This window comes from Zalophus californianus, chromosome 6 (genome assembly GCF_009762305.2).
Source record: "Zalophus californianus isolate mZalCal1 chromosome 6, mZalCal1.pri.v2, whole genome shotgun sequence".
Lineage (NCBI taxonomy): Eukaryota > Metazoa > Chordata > Mammalia > Carnivora > Otariidae > Zalophus > Zalophus californianus.
The window spans coordinates 69,530,187-69,549,345 of NC_045600.1; the positions used below are offsets into that span (position 1 = coordinate 69,530,187).

Consider the following 19,159-nt stretch of genomic DNA (forward strand, 5'->3'; position numbering starts at 1 on the left):
GAGGACAAGTCCTTTTGATTAGAAATACTAGGAATGTCTGTAGCAAGATGTTTCTCCTGACAGTTGGGAGTCCTAGGACTCCTCCTTAGAAAACCACAGGGAAGGGACGGATTGATGCAAAAACAGTGTTTTGGAAGTATCAGTACGGAGGTCAAGGGTGGAAGAGTTTTCATGTTAGTCTCCTTACAGCAGTGTCTGGGGATGATAGTGGTGGTTTTCTCTGTCCTCATAGAGTGTTCATATTTTGACCTGTTCTCCCCTCCAAGGAAATGGCTAAGATGTAGGCTCATTATTTCTAAGGGATTATAAGTAAAACATATCTTTATTGTTGTTGTTTATTCATAAAGTAAGCCTACATTCTGCAAATGTCTTTTGCAAATACTTTCAGAGGCTGCCAAAGCTTTGCTCTTACTCAGTCTTGTGGTTTTACCACATAAAACAGAGGTTAAAAAACACTGAAACCTCTGAGGTGGCCCTGATCCATTTTTTTCTAGCCCTCTTACTGAATTATAAGCAGATATCCCAGTTAGACCACACAACAACCCCAATACTGTCTGCTGCTGTTGCAAATTTAGAAAGGCAGAGAACAAATTTACAGTTCCTATTTTGAATCTATTGTTAAACATGCAGGAATGTGTAGCTTAAAAGCCCATTTGGTGCCTTGGAGAAGCATGGTGAACAGTTACATTTGACATTACTCATGTTCTTCAGGGAAATGCTCTTGTTCTTGTTGAAGTAAAGTTCCTGGAGGGAACACTTCGCATTATGTATCCTTTCCTACTCACTCTGATTACTTTTCTTGAAGTTCCCTTGGGTTCTTCCAAACTAGACACAGTCTCTAAATTCCCAGTGATGCTCTTCACTTCTAATACATGTGCTGTTCCAGTCTCATTGCCATAGTCAGTCCCAGAATTAGAGGGAGGAGCAGATGGGGGAGTGATGCAGGATGCTCCCTGGCAGGCTGAAAAAAAAAATTCTAAATGAAAATGAGTAGATTCAGGTCAAAGCAACTAATTGGTTTCATGAACTTTAACCTCTCTTATGGGTGAATCTCTATACTCATTTTGCTTAGACCCAAGGCAGCCTCTTAAAATCAAGTGCTGACGTTCTGCATGGAGCACTGGGTGTTATGAACAAACAATGAATCATGGAACACTGCATCAAAAACTAGTGATGTAATATATGGTGATTAACATAACAATAAAAAAATTAAAAAAAATCAAGTGCTGAGGAAAGGATTCTCCTATTAACGTATTACTCACATGACACTCTGCAGGGAGCCTGTAGGAAAAAGTCTCAATCTCAGACCTGCAGTTTTGCTCTCTTTCAATTAATTTTTTTCTTTCATCTTTGTATTTCTTTGTCTCCTTGTTTCTTTTCTCTCTTTTTCCCCTTTGTCTTTTTCTCTGTCTTGCTTTCTCTGCCAATGCAGGTATTTCCAGTGCTGTCTAATAGAGATTTCTGTGGTGCTGGAAACGTTCCATATTTACATGGTCTAGTGCAGTAGCCACCAGCTATCTGTGGCTACTGAGACCTTGAAATGTAGCTGTTGTGATTGAGGAATGAAACTTTAATTAATTTAAACTCATTTAAGTTTGAATAGTCATTTGTGGCTATTGATCATCAAATTGGTTAGTGCAGCTTTATTCCAACTGTTTATTTCTGACATTATCTGTATCATTCATGTGTTGATGACAAGAGTTGAAAATCTCTTTGGCTACTCTCTTTTTGTAAAATCACTCATCACTGGGAAAGTTGGTCCAGCTTGTAAAATTTGGTTCGAATCTCTTATAAACTCTTCCCCTCGACTTTAGAGGGCTTTCAGGGCAAGAGAGCACTTAGTATCTTATTTTTTTGGGGGGGGGTTCACTCTTTATGACAAATATCCCACATCTGTGATCCTCTCCAGTCAGAAATTCTTTGAAACAATATGGTAGGTCTTGGTCAGTCAGAGGATGGAGTCATTGGACTCACCATCCTGTGAATGGCCCCACAGTGAAAGTTTTAAACTGGCCATTGAATCTGCCTGTCACCTTGTCAACCTCGGCCATATTCAGCTGGATGGATGCGTGGTCCTTGGAACAGATGATGTGGTTGCTGGTGTTTCTGTGGCACAGACAGATCCACGAACCCGCCCGCGTTGAGGACATGCCTGCTGCCACGGCCCCGAGCGCAAGCACAGAAAGGAAGTGCTGCGTCCCCCCGACTTAGTATCTTTTTTGAAGACAGAATGCTCCTGATTGCCTGGAGACCAGATATTCTCCAGCTAGGGATGTAAGGCACCCCGATGTGATTGCAGGTTTAGATGGGGCTTGTTTGCAAGGTGTGGGAGCAGGTGTGTTTGAAAATTACACAAAGGAAGGCAGAGGTCAGCAAACTCTTTGGCCATCTGCAGGAAGAAACAATGTTGGTACAAGGGTCTTGAGCCAGGGATAAGAGAAAGTGAAGGCATTGAAAAAAAGAAAAGACAAAAGACGTAGTGGGGACGAGGAAGGAAGAGAACAATTAAAGGACACATGTTAAGAATGGGACTGTTACTCACGGCAATCTTAGTTCCAACTCTGCCTCTGGTCATCCCCTCTGAGGAAGCCAGGCCTCTCACCAGAAAACCTGTGCTTGAATCAGCCACAGATGCATGGGGCACAGGCTTAGGGGCAACTAGGAAGGCTGGGGGGTGGGGGAAGTTAGTTAATTCTATGTACACTCTTAGAGTCTCTCTGAATTCCACTCCAAGTGGGTTTAAAATGGCACCCAGCGTAGACTGGCTACTATCTTCTGTCCCTCTTTTTATTCTCCTTTTCCCTTTATTTCAGATTACTATTTTTTTGTTTTTGTTTTTGTTTTTGTTTTTTTTAGCTTGACAAATATGACCTCAGTGCCTAGTGACCCTTTTGGTTTTGGTAGGTATCTGTCTTGATTAGCAAAAGGGAAATAGGAAATGACATTTTAAGACCAAGACACTAATAAAAATAAAGACATTTCTTATAAGCCTAAAATTCTGCTAAATCACAGATTTTTTTTCTTGAGCCATTTGCTTACAATTCTGGAACCATGTTCCTCATATCTGGGAAATCTATTTTACATTGACTTCTTGTATTTGCTACATTTTATATTGACTGGCTTTGCTGTATTTTAAATGTATTTGTGTCTAGACTTGTGGGACTTTAGCTACAGCCAATTTCTACATTATTAAGAGGGTTATTTTGAGTGGCCCCTGTGAATAAACCTAATTTTCCCCTCTGATTAGTGCTTAATTTGAAATTGTTTGTGCAATGATGAAATCTTTCTTGAGTTTCACTTCCAGATTCCAGTTTCCATTCCCAGAGGTTGCTTTTGATTACACAAATGCTTTCAGGGTGATTATGTGGGCAAAATTGTATATTAGGTAGTTTTGGTGCTTTTTATAAGAAATTGTGTTGTTTAGAAAGAAGGACTGTGAGTTAGGTTTTGAGGTTTCAGGTACTTTACAATTATATGATCACTACCTCTATTCAAGGCAGAAATATACCTTGCATCTGCAACCCTACAAAATTTTGTCACCCAGCCTTTGATTGGAAAGTCACTTCTCTTTAAGATTCCACATTCCACAGCAGGAAAATTTTTCTCGATCTATACATTAGGCTTTTCAGTGTGTATATAGGCTCCTGTATCTCTCATTTTTCTCCAATTTCAGTTTTTCTAATAAATATCTTGAGGGACAAAAAATAAGATATTCATGCTATTCCCCCAAACTGAAGCTAGAAATTAGACCACATGACTTCTTTATGAGCCAATGCTGGCACCTATGAATCTCTGTAAGTATATTCTCTGACCCCTGGCCATATAACTTGGTAACTGCCTCACAGGTTCACAGCTGGAGAGGAATTTTGCCTCTGAATGAGTACCTTGACTCTTACCCTTACGTAATTTAGATGATAGCAAGTGAGCTTTGGACTTAAGAGTTGACGCTGGAACAGGTTAAGATTTTAAGGGATGTTGGGGTGGGGTGATTATAGTTTGATGTGAGAAGGACATGGAGGGCCAAGGGTAGAGTTATGAGTTGAACTGTGTCTACCTCAAATCACTATGTTAAAGTCCTAACCTCCAGGACTTCTGAACATGACCTTATTTGGAGATAAGAGTCTTTACAGAAGTAATCAAGCTAAAATAAGGTCACCAGGGTTAGCCTTACTCCCATATGGCAGTGTCCTTATAAAAAGGAAAAATTTGGGCACAGAGACATGCCCAGGGGCAGACAATGTGAAGACACAGAGAGAACACTATGTGAACATGAAGGCAGATAACTACAAGCCAAAGAGGGAGGCCTACAACAGATCCTTCCCTCACAGTGCTCAGAAGGAACCAACCCTTCCAACACCCCTTGATTTTGCACTTGAAGCCTTTAGGAAACTTTCAGTAATATAAGATGTTATTCTAATATCTGGAGATGGTGAAAGTTATTTTTTTCTACTAGTACTTTTACTACTACTACTATCAGCTAGCATTCATTGACCACCTGTCTTGTTTCAGGTAACGTATTAAGATATTATCTTCTTTAACCATGATCACATTATAGGCATGAAGTAGTAGCCTTCATTGTTTGCTTCATTACGGAAAGGAAAGCACGGAGGCCAGAGGGTTTGACAATTTGGCTCACCCGGCTCGTTAGTGACAGAGCTGAAAATCCTATACCTGTATGGTCTTCATCATGTCTCTACTCAGAGACCCAAATTCTGAGATTGAAAAAAAAGAAGAATCAAAGTAAGATTTAAGCAGGGAGGCTACAGAGAAGCAATCACTTTTGTTTCTTAAAGGATGCTTGGAAGGTGTCCTTTAAGAAACAAGTCACATGACTTTAAGCATTTCTAATTTTTCCCACTGAAGACTTTTCCAATAGTAAAATCTAACATGGGTAGTCATTGCATCAATTCACATTTTAAGCCAAAAACGGATCAAAAAGACTTGCTGCATCAGCTCAAAGGAACATTCTTCTGTAATCAATTAAAATCATTGCACTTGATTATTCCATTCCTGCCAAGAAGCAATTTAAAAAGCCCATTCACAACAATTTGTTTTACCATTTCCAGGACCACTAAAATAACCTCCTGAGGACCTGGAATTTTAAAAGAGTTTTCCAGCGTTGCCTGAGGACAGTATGGCAGTAGAACAAACAAACATAAGCCCACTTAGATCTTAATGACATCCATGTGAAGTCTACATCCTTCCTTCATCAAACTTCAGTTTGTAAGTTATAGATGTTGTCATGGGACATGGCTTTTACTGTAAATAAACAAAGGACTTTGGTGACCAGATAACTGGGCTACTACTGTGGCACCACCATGCCCTTGCTGTGTGTACCTTAACAAGTTATCATTCTTCACTGAATGTCCATGACCTAATCTTAAATGGAAAGAGCAATGCTTACTTCACAGGCTGTGAGAGTCAAATAGAATAGTGAGCACAGAGCATCTGGCACATGATTGAGACCATTAATTCTTACTTCCATCCACCTTTTCTTTCCTTTTGTTCTCTCAGGTGCCCAGCGTGTTTCTTTGCCCTTATGTCAGCTTGCCAAGGGCTGATATGCTGAACCATGGTAGCTAAACAAGTTAACTAAAGCTTGAGTCAGACGCCTTATAAGGTCAATTTCTAGTGTATGTTTTGCTGAGTAGGAAGTGAAGAATACATAGGTCATGTGGTATCCAGCCTCCACCTGCACAACAGTGGTTAGGAAATCTCAGGGGAGACAATTTTTTTTCCCATTTTTCCCATTTAAAGACATGTATTTATCCCCATAGTTTCCATTTTTGTGCGTGTATAGGCATGTGGATGTGTGTGTATTAAGTTTACCTTCTATAGCTATTTCCTTTCCATGGCCTTGGCTTATTTTTGAGTCTCTGATCTGATCTTCCTTCTGGATGGACCCTGGTCTACACCTCACTTTTTCTAGTCAGTTAAAATTCTCTAGGCTATCAAGAATCGTCAGATGCCTGAGGGTAAAAGCCTGCTTCAGTGTTTTCACTCCTCTGTGGATTCTCCCTCTCAGATTTCTGGTATCTAAGCATTTCTCTTAACTTTCTGGCATCAGATTAATGCATTTTAAAACACTTTATATATAAAAATGTTTTTCTTCCACATTTTCTAGCTACTCTCTACCATCTTCCATATTTTTGGGAATAGAATTCCAGTCTCAGAGATTATTTCCAACTCTTTCTAAATAAAATGCCAAGGAAATCTTCTGTTTCAGGCTGCTCAGGCTGCCATAACAAAATACTGTAGGCTGGATGGCTAAATAACAGAAAATGATTTTCTCACAAATCTGGAGGCTGGAAGTCTGAGATCAAGATACCAACATGGTTGGCTTCTGATGAGATCTCTCCCTTTGAGTTGCATATGGTGCCTTCTCACTATGTGCTCATATGATCTCTTTGTGGGAACAGGGGAGGTAAGGAGTGGGAGGAGTGAGAGAGAGAGAGAGTGGAGAGAGCACAAACTTTTGGTGTCTCTTCTATAAGGGCACTATCCCATCATGAGAGCCCCAGCCCAGTGGTTTCATCTAACCCTAATTGCCCCCCAAAGCCCCCATTGTTACAGTGTTCTTGTCTTGAAGAGTTAAAGAATGAATCTCGTGGACACAGGGAGGTGAGATGATAATTTATTAAGTGAAGGTAAAAACAGAAAGAAGATAAAAAGCTCTCTAGAGTGAGAGGGGTCCCGAATGGGTTGCCACTGTGGGCTTTCATTGGCAGTCTTTTATTGAGAACTGACTAGGAAGCTGGTGGCCTTGAAATTCTCTTGCCATCTTGGTTTGAGCAAGGACTATTGATAACATCCTTCATGGTTTACTTCTTCTTTGAGGTCTGGTCATTTTCTGTGGTGATGATGTAATTGCCATGAAAAAAAAAATACCCAAGGCAGAGTGGTCTGGTTTGTTCCTTTATCTCTTGTTCCGCTCTGTCTCAGCATTTCTGCCTGCCAGGAATAGTTTCAGAGTCTAGTCAGGGGCCTCCTATCTCTCCCTGCCTATACCTTAACCCTTTCCCTACTCACTATCTCAAAGTACCATTACACTGGGGGTTATGTCTTCAAAAAATAAATTTGGGGCATGGGGGACACATATATTCAGTCCATAAAATCCTCATTCTGAGCCTGAAATAATTGCTTCACGCTACAGGTATCACATAGACCTGTCTGAGCTTTAAGTCCATCACTTTTAATATGAGGAGAATCCAACCTAAAGCATTGTTGTAAAATTACCCAATACTATACTGGGTACCAAACAAGATTCAAAATGCCCAACACAGCAGGAACTTAACAGACAGTCCTCCCCTTTTCCTTTGCCTCCACTCCCTCTGTCCCCTGAGTGGCTGGATGCAGCTGACTGGTGTATGATGGCCATCTCCAGTGTCAGTCCAGTGATGACGGAAGTGGTACACCTGTGGTCCTGTTTACATCATGCTGTTAAGACTTTTCAGCCTTTGTGTCACTAGAAAGGGATAGAGTGGAGGACGATAGCATGAAGTGATGGCAATTACAAATTTTTATGGAGGAAACAGGCAAAACCAAACAAAAACAAAGATGACACCTGGATACTTTCTTTTTCGAACTCACAGTGGAGCCCAAAGTTGTAAGCCATCCAGATGGTGAGTTCGTGAAAACAGAAATTAATCACCTATTTGTATTATAGTTTGAGGATTTGAAGATCTTTGGGGAAGATGTTGAAAAATCTCACTCCAATTAACCTTACCTATTAAGTATGCCCTGCCACAGATCAGAAGCCAAAGAACGGATTTCAAGGGTGAGAGAGCAACACCTAGCCTCTTTGGCCATTTCCCCAGAAGAGAGGAGCCTCTGGAGGGAAAAGCAAGCAGCTTTAACAGATAGGACTGATCAACGTGCATCTGGGATACAATATAATTCTTCTCAGAAAGGGTTGAAATGGGACAACCTTCTGATTTAATTTTAAGGGCTATTTTGAACTGTGTGACCTTTTTCTGAATTTGATCTAATAACAAAAATGGATTATCACGTGTTATCACGTGTCAGTGTGTATGGTCTTGGCTGAAAAGCTGACCTAGACCGTTTAGAACCCATTTCTTCTCTCTGATACTTTTTTTGACCTTGCATACAAAGCGGGGGGAAAAAAGAAAATGGTATTTGGTATTTCTTCTTGGGGATAGTCGTCAAGTAAAAAGGTTGGTGATTCCGGTGGAACCTCTGAGAATTAAGAGATTTTAACAGCCTTAAAATATTGCCAAGAAGTACTATTTTAAAATGTCTCCGTGACCTTTCTGGTTAAATTGGAAATGAAAAATAAGACACGAGCACATTTTTTCTTATTCAAGAGATGTGGAAAACTCATTAACAGACCAAGAAAATGGGGAAGAAGGAAAGAAGAGAAATGAGAGAAAATGGGAACAGATGCCACAAAGACCACATTTATACTCGGATTTTTATTTTGTGTGCTCTTTGTGGAACACCCCTAAAAGTTTCACTCTGCCTCCTAGGACTCTTTCCCAGATGCTGATCCTCTTTCTTTTATTCTTTAAATTTTAATACTAAGCTGTATCTTTTGCCAAAATTATTATTGGGAAAGAAAATTAAAGGATTTGGCCTCTGTCTCAATCTCCCATTTTAGTGCTAGCTTCCCAGCTGAGATTGTGAATACAGAAATCTATAGAATTTGTAGTTAATCACAAACATAATCACTCCCAGTGGGTGGTACATACCTCATTCCAGGTTTCTGGGTCCTAGGAAGGATGTTATCACCCCTACTGTCTTTGAAACTTCCCATGGGTTTGACCAGGTCATAATACATGTGCACATTTATGTGTGTTGGGGGGGGGGGTGCGCATTTGTGCGTGGTAGAATTAGGTAGAACTAGACAAACAATCATCTTGATTTATTTGGCTCCCCTGGTAATAATTTTGGGTGTTTATTGGGTGCAAAGCAGTTACTCCATTTTCATTTATTACAAATAAATATTTTAAAAAGCAATGGTGTTATCATGGAGCTAAATGGATTTTACAAACATGATGGAAAAGAACAGCACTAGAACAGGTCTGCTTAAGAGAGCAAAAGAAGTTGCAAGATGGCCAGCAGGTGTAAGGAGTACAGAAATAGTAAGGAAGGGAATAGCTCAACCTGGCAATGAGGGATATGGGCATATACCTTGTTCAAACTGCAACTGATTTTCCATCTAAGCAGCTACTTTAGCTTACTTGGTGTGTGGATGGAAATGCTGATAAGGCCGAATGACTTCCCATGCTCATAAAAGTTTTATAGAAAAACCAATATTAATAAAGGTCTCTGAAAATAGAAATTAGCCTGCTTATGTGCAAGTTGATCAGTACAGAGAGGTGTATATACAGCATGTCCCCTCTTCTGAAATTACTTTAAAATTTATTCCTTCTTATTGTAATCCTGCAGAGTAGATGGAAAAAGAGTGTGGAATACGAGTGACACCATGGAAAAGAAGCCCAGTAATATTCTCCCACAAATGAAATGGAATTATTCTTAGGCTCTTTTTAGAATTCACCAACATTTCTTTTGTAAGAATATATTATGCCCTTAAGTTTGTTTTTATTTATAAATGCCTCTGACAATAGTTATTCAAGTACACATTTCTGATACTGTTCTGTCCTGCATTAGCGGGAGGGTGTGAGGTGGCCCGTGTACTTGACAGTGGCACGTAAAAACATTCTGAGAGAAGAAAGGGAACTCACAGTTAGTTTACATGCTGCATGATTGGGTACACTCTGCCTTCTTTAAAAAATCAGGAACATTTGTAAATATGCGTCAGGATGTTTTCTTAAAAGCTACAGTATCAAATCCCCAAAAGTTGATGGAAATACGGAAGAGGAACACAGAAACAATCATGTATTTACTCAAAAACAGAATGTTTTTCTTTTTGATCTTTAAAACTGTCTGTTGCTTTAAGGAGTATATCACATGTGAAAATATTCGGCTTTATGTTCAGAAGTAATTCATAAAAGGTGGCTTCAAGGTTTGGGTATTCTCTGCCAGAGGGATGTATAGACTTTTTACTAAAACTGTTTAACTTTCATAAAGAATATTGATATGGGAAAGGGTACAACTGTAAGCCTCTTCAGCAATTTCATATGCATTTCTACTTGAGCTTAATTTTTTTTTTTTTTTTTTTTTTTTTTTTTTTTGCAGACAGTGAGGCAAAGCTGGAAGCCATTTTGGAAGTTGTGTGAAGGGAAAATACCCAGTTTAGCAGATTTTTTCTTCTCAGCCCTAAACCAAGAAATGCAGCCAAATTTTAGCTTGCTTTCTTTTCTTTCATTTCTACCCTGAAGATATAATTATGGCCCCATGGCCAATGCATGTGCCTCTGGATAACTTATTATACAGCACAAAGTATAAAATGTCTAGGGTAATAGAAGCACTGGGGCTTGAGAGGTAGAGAATGTATATCCTACTCATGAAAGAAGCTATGGGATTGGGGGGAAATCACTTCATCATCTGTCTCATTTTACTTTGAAAATGGGGAAGTTATTGTAGAAGAGGTCCCAAATCATTTCCAGCTCTGCCACAGCTGATTCTAGAAATAGAAAAACAGAAGGACATCTGCATTTGTCTCTCAGTCTATGTGATCCATATAATCCTAAATAGATTATATAGAATATATAGGATAGGAAATTCAGGATTTTTTTCTCTCTAATTGTGTTTCCCTAAATATTTTTCATATTCACATTAGCATCTTTTTAAAAAAATAAATGTATACAGTCCTACAGAATTAAGGCCAAGCAAACTGGTGCTGTCTACTCTATCACATATGTCAGCTTCCCTTGTGGAAAATAGCAACTGTATAAATTTTTAAAGTTCTTCATTCATTCATTTACTCTCTGAAAGAAGGGAGTTAACAAACAATGCAGATATCCTGGGGGGAGAGTGTCACAGGCGGAGGTCTGCAAGTACAAAGACAAAAATGGGAGCATGCTTGCTGTATTTGCAGTAAAGTAAGGAGGCAAGCCTGGGAAGGCACGTTTGTGGAGATCAGTTAGTAGAGGGGTGGGAGAGGGCAAGGGCTGGGTCCTCTATGTATTTGGAAGCCATGGTAGATGTTTTGGCTATAAGACGAAGCTATTTTGGTTTCATCACAGAGTCATAAATATGACTTACATCTTAAAGGATTAACTCTAACTACTGTGTCAAGAAGAGATGCTGGGGAGCAAGGGTGGGAATCCAGAAACCGATGATGACAAGACCATTGTTGTTGTGCTTCGAGGAATGGTGGTAGCTTGACCTAGAACTACAGTGATCAAGGTAGCAGGAAATGATGAGATTCAGGATATATTTTGAAGGTAAACCCTTCAAAGAGGAGAAAAACCAATCTGAAGCTGCTTTAAACTGGAAAATGTCTGAAACTAGGCCTGAGCAGAAACCTGCTGAATGAGTTGTGGGACAGAGGTGTGGAGACAGGGTCATTGTGTGCACTCTTGTCCAAGAGCTCCTCCCTGGTACACATCTCAACCATCCCTCTGAGTGGTCCTCAGTCCATTTCTCTTTCCTACAACTCACGCTATTCTTCCCACTTTGGTTGGAATCCCCAAACTCAAAGAGAAAACTGGAAAAGTGGGAATATTTCTTGAAATAGTGAAGATGTACTTAGATCAGTATATTCCAGAATAATCAGTCCTTCGATGCAAGGATAAGAGTTCCCTGGTAATTTGCTGGAGAAGAGGAAATATTGTGTCCTTTTTGAGATTTAGAGTAAATCTTGTTTTATTCTTCTTTATTCTTATTCTACTACTCCTTTAATGGTCCCAAGAAGTACTATTAGTAAGGAAACATGGAATTTGTTAAATCTAGTTTTGTCCTAAGTTATATAGTCAAAAAGCACTATTTTACATGAGTCCATTTATCATCCTAAAGAGGTAGAGTTACACAGAACAGATGCAGAGAAGGTTGGGCTTAGACAATGGTATTGTGTATATAATCTGTATCAAAAATAGTGCTGGTATTGGGGGTGCCCTGGACATCAACAAATGGTTCTTAGTGAGAAAATTTGCATATTGGTAACAGGAGAGAGTGAATAAACCTTACAATATTGAAATTGACTCATTTTATAACTAAACCATGAAATGCAAAGTATGCTGTAATAGAGTAACAAAATTAAATGTGGCTTGTATCTTTTGCAAAATATACTGCATTAATTTTGAAGCAATGCATATTTTGAAGTACATTAAAATCAAATTTTTTATTATGCAAATATAGATGCTCCCTAAAATTAATGTAGCTCAATTATATCATTAGATGTCAGAAAGGCATTTGAAAGGGTAGGTTGGAAATAATTCTTTTGAATGTCACATAAATTTTCTTTGCAGCTAATCTCTGAAAAGAGGGAAAAAATTCTCTCTACTCAGGCATAGAATAGAAGCATTAACAATGGAAAGGTCAGTGCATAATGATGCAAGAGAGAAAAGGCCTAAAGTGCCATATTGATGAAATGAAATGGGGAAAGTTATATAGAATATTAATCAATCAATCCTTAATTTAAGACCTTTGGGGAACTTGCTAAAATCTTCTTCACTATTTAATATCAAAGAAATGCTAACCAATATTTTTTTTTTCCTGTGAAAGGAAAAAAGCTCAACAACTCTCTGTTTAGACTCAACATTTCTCTTTCCCTTTAACTTCTCTGTATTGCAGGAGGAATTTGACAAACTCTGGTTATCCTAGTAGGTATTAGATAGCCATCTCATTTCCAATATAATTTGCCTCCATTAGCTTAGAAAATCAAGAGTTGATTATATCAACTCCACAAAGGAAAATTATGTATTCATTAAAGTTCATGTTTGGAAAGATAGGAGGAAATGGTCACGATAAAATGGTAAATAAAATTGCAGGATATAGAACTTTATGCATAGTATGATCCACAGTTTGTAAAGATAAATCAATGTGCATACATGTATAGGCCAGAAGAAACTGTATGAAGGGGAAAATTGTGGTTATCCTTGGATGATGAAATGCATTTGGAAAATGCATTTTTGTCTGCTTTACTGATTTTACAAGTGTGGTGGTATTTAAGGTTTGCAGTGATGTAGCTGGCATTAGCAAGAAGAGTTTTTCTCTTCTTGACCTCATTCTTACTAATTTGCCTATTAACTATTTCTTTGGTCTATTAATTTATATATGTATTTTAAAGGCCAGTAGGAGCTGGAAGGAAAAGAAAAATGAAGAAGCAGAAAAGGTTAAGTTATCATTGTATAGGAGCAAACCTGTAGAAAGATATTTGGAAAGACAATTTATTTGCTGTTGAAACTTCTGCTGTTTATATAAAGATTTCATGGGACGTGGAGTACATTTAGGTAAGGGAAGAGGAAGAAAGTCACATTGATTCTCTGGCTTACTCACTGATTCATTCATTTATTCAACAAACATACATAAGTACCAAATAGATGCAAAGTGCTCAGGAAACACTGATTAATAAGCTATAGTATCTGCCTTCAAGGAACTCATGGTTGAGCACGAGAAATAGGCAAATGAATATGAAGAATATAAGTCATTAATATAAATGTACACCAGATAAATCTGTAACACAATGCATAGAGTCATCCAAGCTGCTTGATGCTTTCATACATTTGAGCTAGGTCTTGAAGAGTCATTAAGACCTCACAAAATTGATGATGGGAGGGAGGACTTCTGGTAGAGGGTTCAGCATGTAAAAAAAATCTCAAGAACTGTGAAAGAACAGGGAACTCATAAGTGGTTTAAAATGTGGCTGGAACTTAGGGGCAGTTGGGAGAGTCTTTGGAAATGACATTGTGGATGGAGATGGGAACCAATGAAGGTTTCCATGGCATGTTGAGTCACTGGAGTTTATCTTATAAGCAATATTTCTAGAAAATGCCAGCTAATCTATAGTGACAGAAAGCCGATGTGCAGTTTACCAGCTATGGGGGATGGGAGGATGGGAAATGTAGTGGGGGGGGATTACCAAAGAGCACATAAGATTTTTGTAGGTGATAAATATATCTGTCATCTTGATTGTGGTGATGTTTTATCAGTGTACACATGTCAAATGTATCGAGTTGTACTCTTTAAACTTGGTCTGTTTTTCCTATCTTAATTATACCTCAATAAAGCAATTAAGACAAAACAAACCCAATCCCTCTAAATTTTATAGGCTTTAAGTCTAGACCACTCCTCTCCGATCCAGTCCCCATGCCCTGGTCATAGCAGATGCTACACAGATTAAAAAACAAAAACAGAGCTACAGCTCAGATATCACCTTTACCTGGAAGACCTGCCCCACCAAGGAGAGGTTCTCAGGCTCCCTCCTCTGACTCTTTTCTAATCTTTCCTTTCCCTGGGAATTGGGCCTCTGGGTCTCCTCCAGTCTCTCTTCTGAATCTGGGACCTCCTGGAAAGCAAGAACCACCTTAGACTCATCCTGGTATTCCCTCAGAATTCCTTTTCACGCTGTTTCCCCATTTTCACTGACATGGTGCCTGGCCTTTCTGATATCACAGGGGAAAAAGCCAGCTGGTGTTCTTTTTTGATGTTTTTCTGACTAGAAGCAGAGAGGATATACATTAATAAGACCAGTATTCCTTTATATAGCTCCTAGTTCACAGTGAGGCCTGGGTACCTGGGATTCCTTTCTACGAGAAAGGGGCATCACAGAGCCAATTTCCATTTTCTCAGAAAGTAGAAAATTTAGTCTCCACAAGCCAAGCAGTGCTGGCATATCTTTGGGGCCTTCTTATTTAGTTTTAACCTGTCTAATCTCATCAACCACTTCCTCCTACTTGTTCATTCCACCCCAGTCATAAAACCTCATATTTCTCAAACTAACTAAATATTCCCACTCCTCAGAGCCCTTAAACTTTTTGTTTCTTTAGTCTGAGGGAAATAGACACACACACACACACACCCTTCCTCTGGGATGTTGACTTATTAGTAATTCCAGACTTTAAGGATATGAAGTTGGCAGTGAGAGGAGCCTGGAGCAGACACAGGTGCTATATATCTCAGCATATCTTCTTTTACCTTCTAGAGGTCTTACCGAGAACACCCAGGTGCTAGTGAAACTAGTGTACTCTTTTTCAGGCCTGATAATGTAAAGTTCAGTTATCCCTGACCATTACGCTTTGTACATAGTTCTATATCATCATAGAACTTGAACTAACAACCCCTGGATCTGTATTTAAAAGAATATTTATAAATGGCAGGCTTTTCTTGTTATTGAACCAAAGTGAACATCAGCAAAGCCTTGGGAAGTCCTGAACAAAGCCTGGCCAGTGTGTGTGGCACTCTGAGTCCCTTTCTTCTAAGGTACATTTTTGAAAAAAGAAAAGATAATGGCGATATCCAGTAGGCCTTATTAGTTGAGATGATGCTCCCAAAGCTCTTTTCAAAAGCCTCTCATCACCCATTCATTTTAGGAGTTTCAATACTATAAGTCCTGGGGTTCATTTTACTTGATTCTGTAAGTATGTGTGTACGTGTGTATGTGTGTAGTGTGTGAGTATTTCCACCACATACGTGGAGATGATCATAAACTCTGTAGAGATGGAAAAGGAGACAAAGGGATCTGGAAGTGGACCCCAAGTTTATAATATGTTTGCCAAAATATATCCCAACTGTAAACATTCAACTCATAGTCCTAATGAATTGGTCTTAAGTTTTACATATTATATGATCATTGTTTTTTTTTTTTTTTTAAGAGTGTGGCTTTGGATTCAACCTGGGTTTAGTGTATGATAATGCCATTTACTAAAAAATGCCTTGGGAGAGGGTATCATACAAACCAAATGATCTACTCAGCCAAATAAGATCTCACTTGTGTGTATTAAGATACAGTGTATAAAGCAGATAGTATAGTGGCTGGAACATGGAGGTGGTAGTTGCTGTGTAATTACTCAGATGTTGCTAAAATATACAATTTCCAAGAATATCCATTGTTCAAACTTACAGTGTTATCTACTTTAAAATACATGCATTATACATTCATATGCAAGTATACATATCTATGTGTAGTTTAAATATATTTATCATACTGTTAGAGATAAACTGTTTGGATTGAACCTGGGCTCTGTTGCTTACATTGCTTAACCTCTCTGTCCTTCGGGTTATTTTTTTCTTATCTGTAGAATAAGGAGAGTTTTGGTACTTCCAATAAAGCTTATTTGAGGATTAAATAACATCTGGAACTTGGTAAAATACAAGTGCTGGTTGTCATTATGATTACTAGCACTTTACCAAGTGGTGATGCAGAGAATAAAAAATCAAATTAAAACAATAGTAAAGATTAAAGAGATCAGCAAATACATGCACCTCCTTTACTTTAACCTAATTTCTACAACAGACGTTCCTCTCTTAATGTCAACAGGGAACGGATTTCACAGCCCAGGAGCATAATTACAGAAAACACTAGCTCCTGTGGTCACAAAGTTATACTTGGGGCACACTGAGTAACTGCCAGTTCAGACCTCAATGGGTGACTGGGGCATATGGTGATAAAGGATCAGTCAAGAGGACCCTGTAATGCTCAATAAATGCCAGCAGCTTTGTGAAATTAAAAATAGAGGTCACCAAGCTGCTCCATCAATAAGAAGCAACAAAATATACTGTAAAACTGGATAAATATGTCTCATTTCTCTTTCTCTCCTTCCTCACCTTTCTTCTGTAAAACTACGTGGAGTGTACATGGAGTACCTAGCATGTGTCACACAATGCCTTAGGTAGCTGGGGTAAAATAAAAACAGACACATCCCTGCCCTCTAGAGTGCATGGTCCCAAGGGATTTTTCCCGCTGGTGCTTTTCTGCCGAGGGTGTTCTCCTGTAGGCTGAATGCTCCCAGGACTTCAAACTTTACAACATACAAAGTTCTTTCTGTTCTTGGTAATGTGGCAGTCATTTATTCTTTCTGTAGATTCAGATCTCTTATTCTTGGGGCTGCCTGCCTCTTGGAAGTTCTACTCTCCCAAGATTTTCCACCATATGGTCAGACAGGAGAAGAGATTACATTCCCCCCAGTCACTTTGGCTTTCTTCTGTTAAAGGCTTTGGTAGGAATTTTTGACTAAGGTCGGATTTGGGAATTGTCTCTATGCCAATGCTCCATTTTCTTCTTGTCTCCAGGTACATGGAATTTGCTATCTGTGAAAATAAAGCCATAAAGGTCAACAAATTAATTCTTAGGTTAAAGGAACAAATATTTTTTGTTAATTTTAGCCAAGGCACTTCTATTTGAAAAATGGTGTACCAATTGAAATTTCTCTTGCTGAGTCAGCCATGTTTGGAGAGTGCTGCTTCCACATAGGAGACGTGAAACTAACCATGGGAACTGGGACATTTTTGGATATTAATACTGGAAATAGCCTTCAGCATACTATTGGAGGCTTTTATCCACTAATTGGGTGGAAGATTGGCCAAGAAGTTGTATACTTAGCTGAAAGCAATGCAGGAGACACTGGTACTATCATCAAATGGGCCCAAGAATTAGATTTTTTCACAGATGCTGCTGAGACTGAAAAAATGGCCAAAAGTTTAGAAGGTTCTGAAGGAGTCTGTTTTGTTCCATCTTTTAGTGGATTGCAGGGTCCATTAAATGACCCCTGTGCATGTGCCTCTTTTATGGGTTTGAAGGCTTCCACCGATAAATACTATCTCGTACGAGCAATATTGGAGTCAATAGCTTTCAGAAACAAACAGTTATATGAGTTGATGCAGAAAGAGATCCATATCCCTGTGACAAAAGTCCGGGCAGATGGAGGAGTTTGTAAGAACAATTTTGTTATGCAGATGACTTCAGACCTGATTAATGTGAATATAGAGAGACCCATCAACTTAGACATGTCCTGCCTTTGTGCAGCTTTTCTAGCTGGCCTTGCTGTTGGTATGTGTGGATTTTATAAAAGCGAGAACTGTCTTGAAAGCCGTTTCTTGCCAATAGCATTTCTCTTCCCAAATCACAGAATTATAGAGCGGGTCTGGAAAACCTTGGTGTCCATTAAGCTCCATACACATATGCACATAACTCACAAAATACTCATTTGACCTCTTCTGTGGATGGGTCTTCCCCCTCCTACCGCCACCCTCCTCACTTCACTCCTTCAGTCAGAATTATGAGGCAAGGAAAACTAATTTTCAACTGCTCTGTCTTCAGCAAAGGGAAAGTCTCTGGGTAAACTTCCTGAGTAGATAGGCTTTTCTTTGGCATTAGAAACCACTCCATTCTTTTACATATTGAAAATTTGTTGAGTACCTGCTACATGACCGTCGCTGCTGGGAATAAAGAGTTTAAAAGACATAGTCCCAGATGAACCATGAGAGACTGTGGACTCTGAGAAACAAACTGAGGGTTCTAGAGGGAGGGAGCTGGGGGGATGGGTTAGCCCGGTGATGGGTATTAAAGAGGGCAAGTACTGAATGGAGCACTGGGTGTTACATGCAAACAAGGAATCATGGAACAAACACTACATCAAAAACTAATGATGTAATGTGTGATGATTAACATAACATAATAATTAAAATAAAAGACATAGTCCCTGCTATGGGAGTCTCTAGTTACAGCCAAACAAGTCAACCAATTATTATACCTGTGTGATAAACCCAGCGAACAACCATAGCTTTAAGCAAGTGGTGCAGGCTTCCCAGAGGAGGCTCAGTTTTGAAGGAGTTAGCAGACAGCCAGGAGAGGCGGTAAGGAGTCCTAAGAGGTGAGTGGTCCGATAAAGAAAGCAGCTTGTGCAAATGTCCCAGCCCATTACAGTAAGTGCTGATAGGGGAAGAGCAAGAGGAACGGCTGGAGAGGAACAGAGGTCCAGTTGTGGTAGACTCCTCATACAGAGGGGTTTGAACTTAATCGTGAAGGCACTGGAGAGCCACTGAAGAATTTTAGGCAGGGGAGGGACATGGATAGATCTATATTTGAACAGACCACTTTGGCAATTAGTGAGAGGATTAGTTGGGAGGGTGAAGAATGGACTCCAGGAGGCCAGTTAGAGGGTTCCCTAGGAAGCAGGATGCTGATGTGGGGCATTAGGATTATTTAATACATTCCTCTATGGAAGAGAAGAATGTACAAAACAGGATATTTTGCAGTTAAAAGTTTTAGGCTAATATGTAGCATATTAAAGTTACAAATCCAAAAAGTTTGAAATCTTGTTAAGTTCAAATTAAACTTTATTCTACTAAAAATCTG

The 19,159-nt window shown here is 39.2% G+C and overlaps 2 pseudogenes; one reads left to right on the top strand and one right to left on the bottom strand.

Annotated features, from left to right (window-relative positions):
• Positions 1–1,909: 1,909 nt before the first annotated feature.
• LOC113909278 lies at positions 1,910–8,797 on the bottom strand (annotated as a pseudogene).
• Positions 8,798–11,166: 2,369 nt separating this feature from the next.
• LOC113909277 lies at positions 11,167–18,160 on the top strand (annotated as a pseudogene).
• Positions 18,161–19,159: the final 999 nt, after the last annotated feature.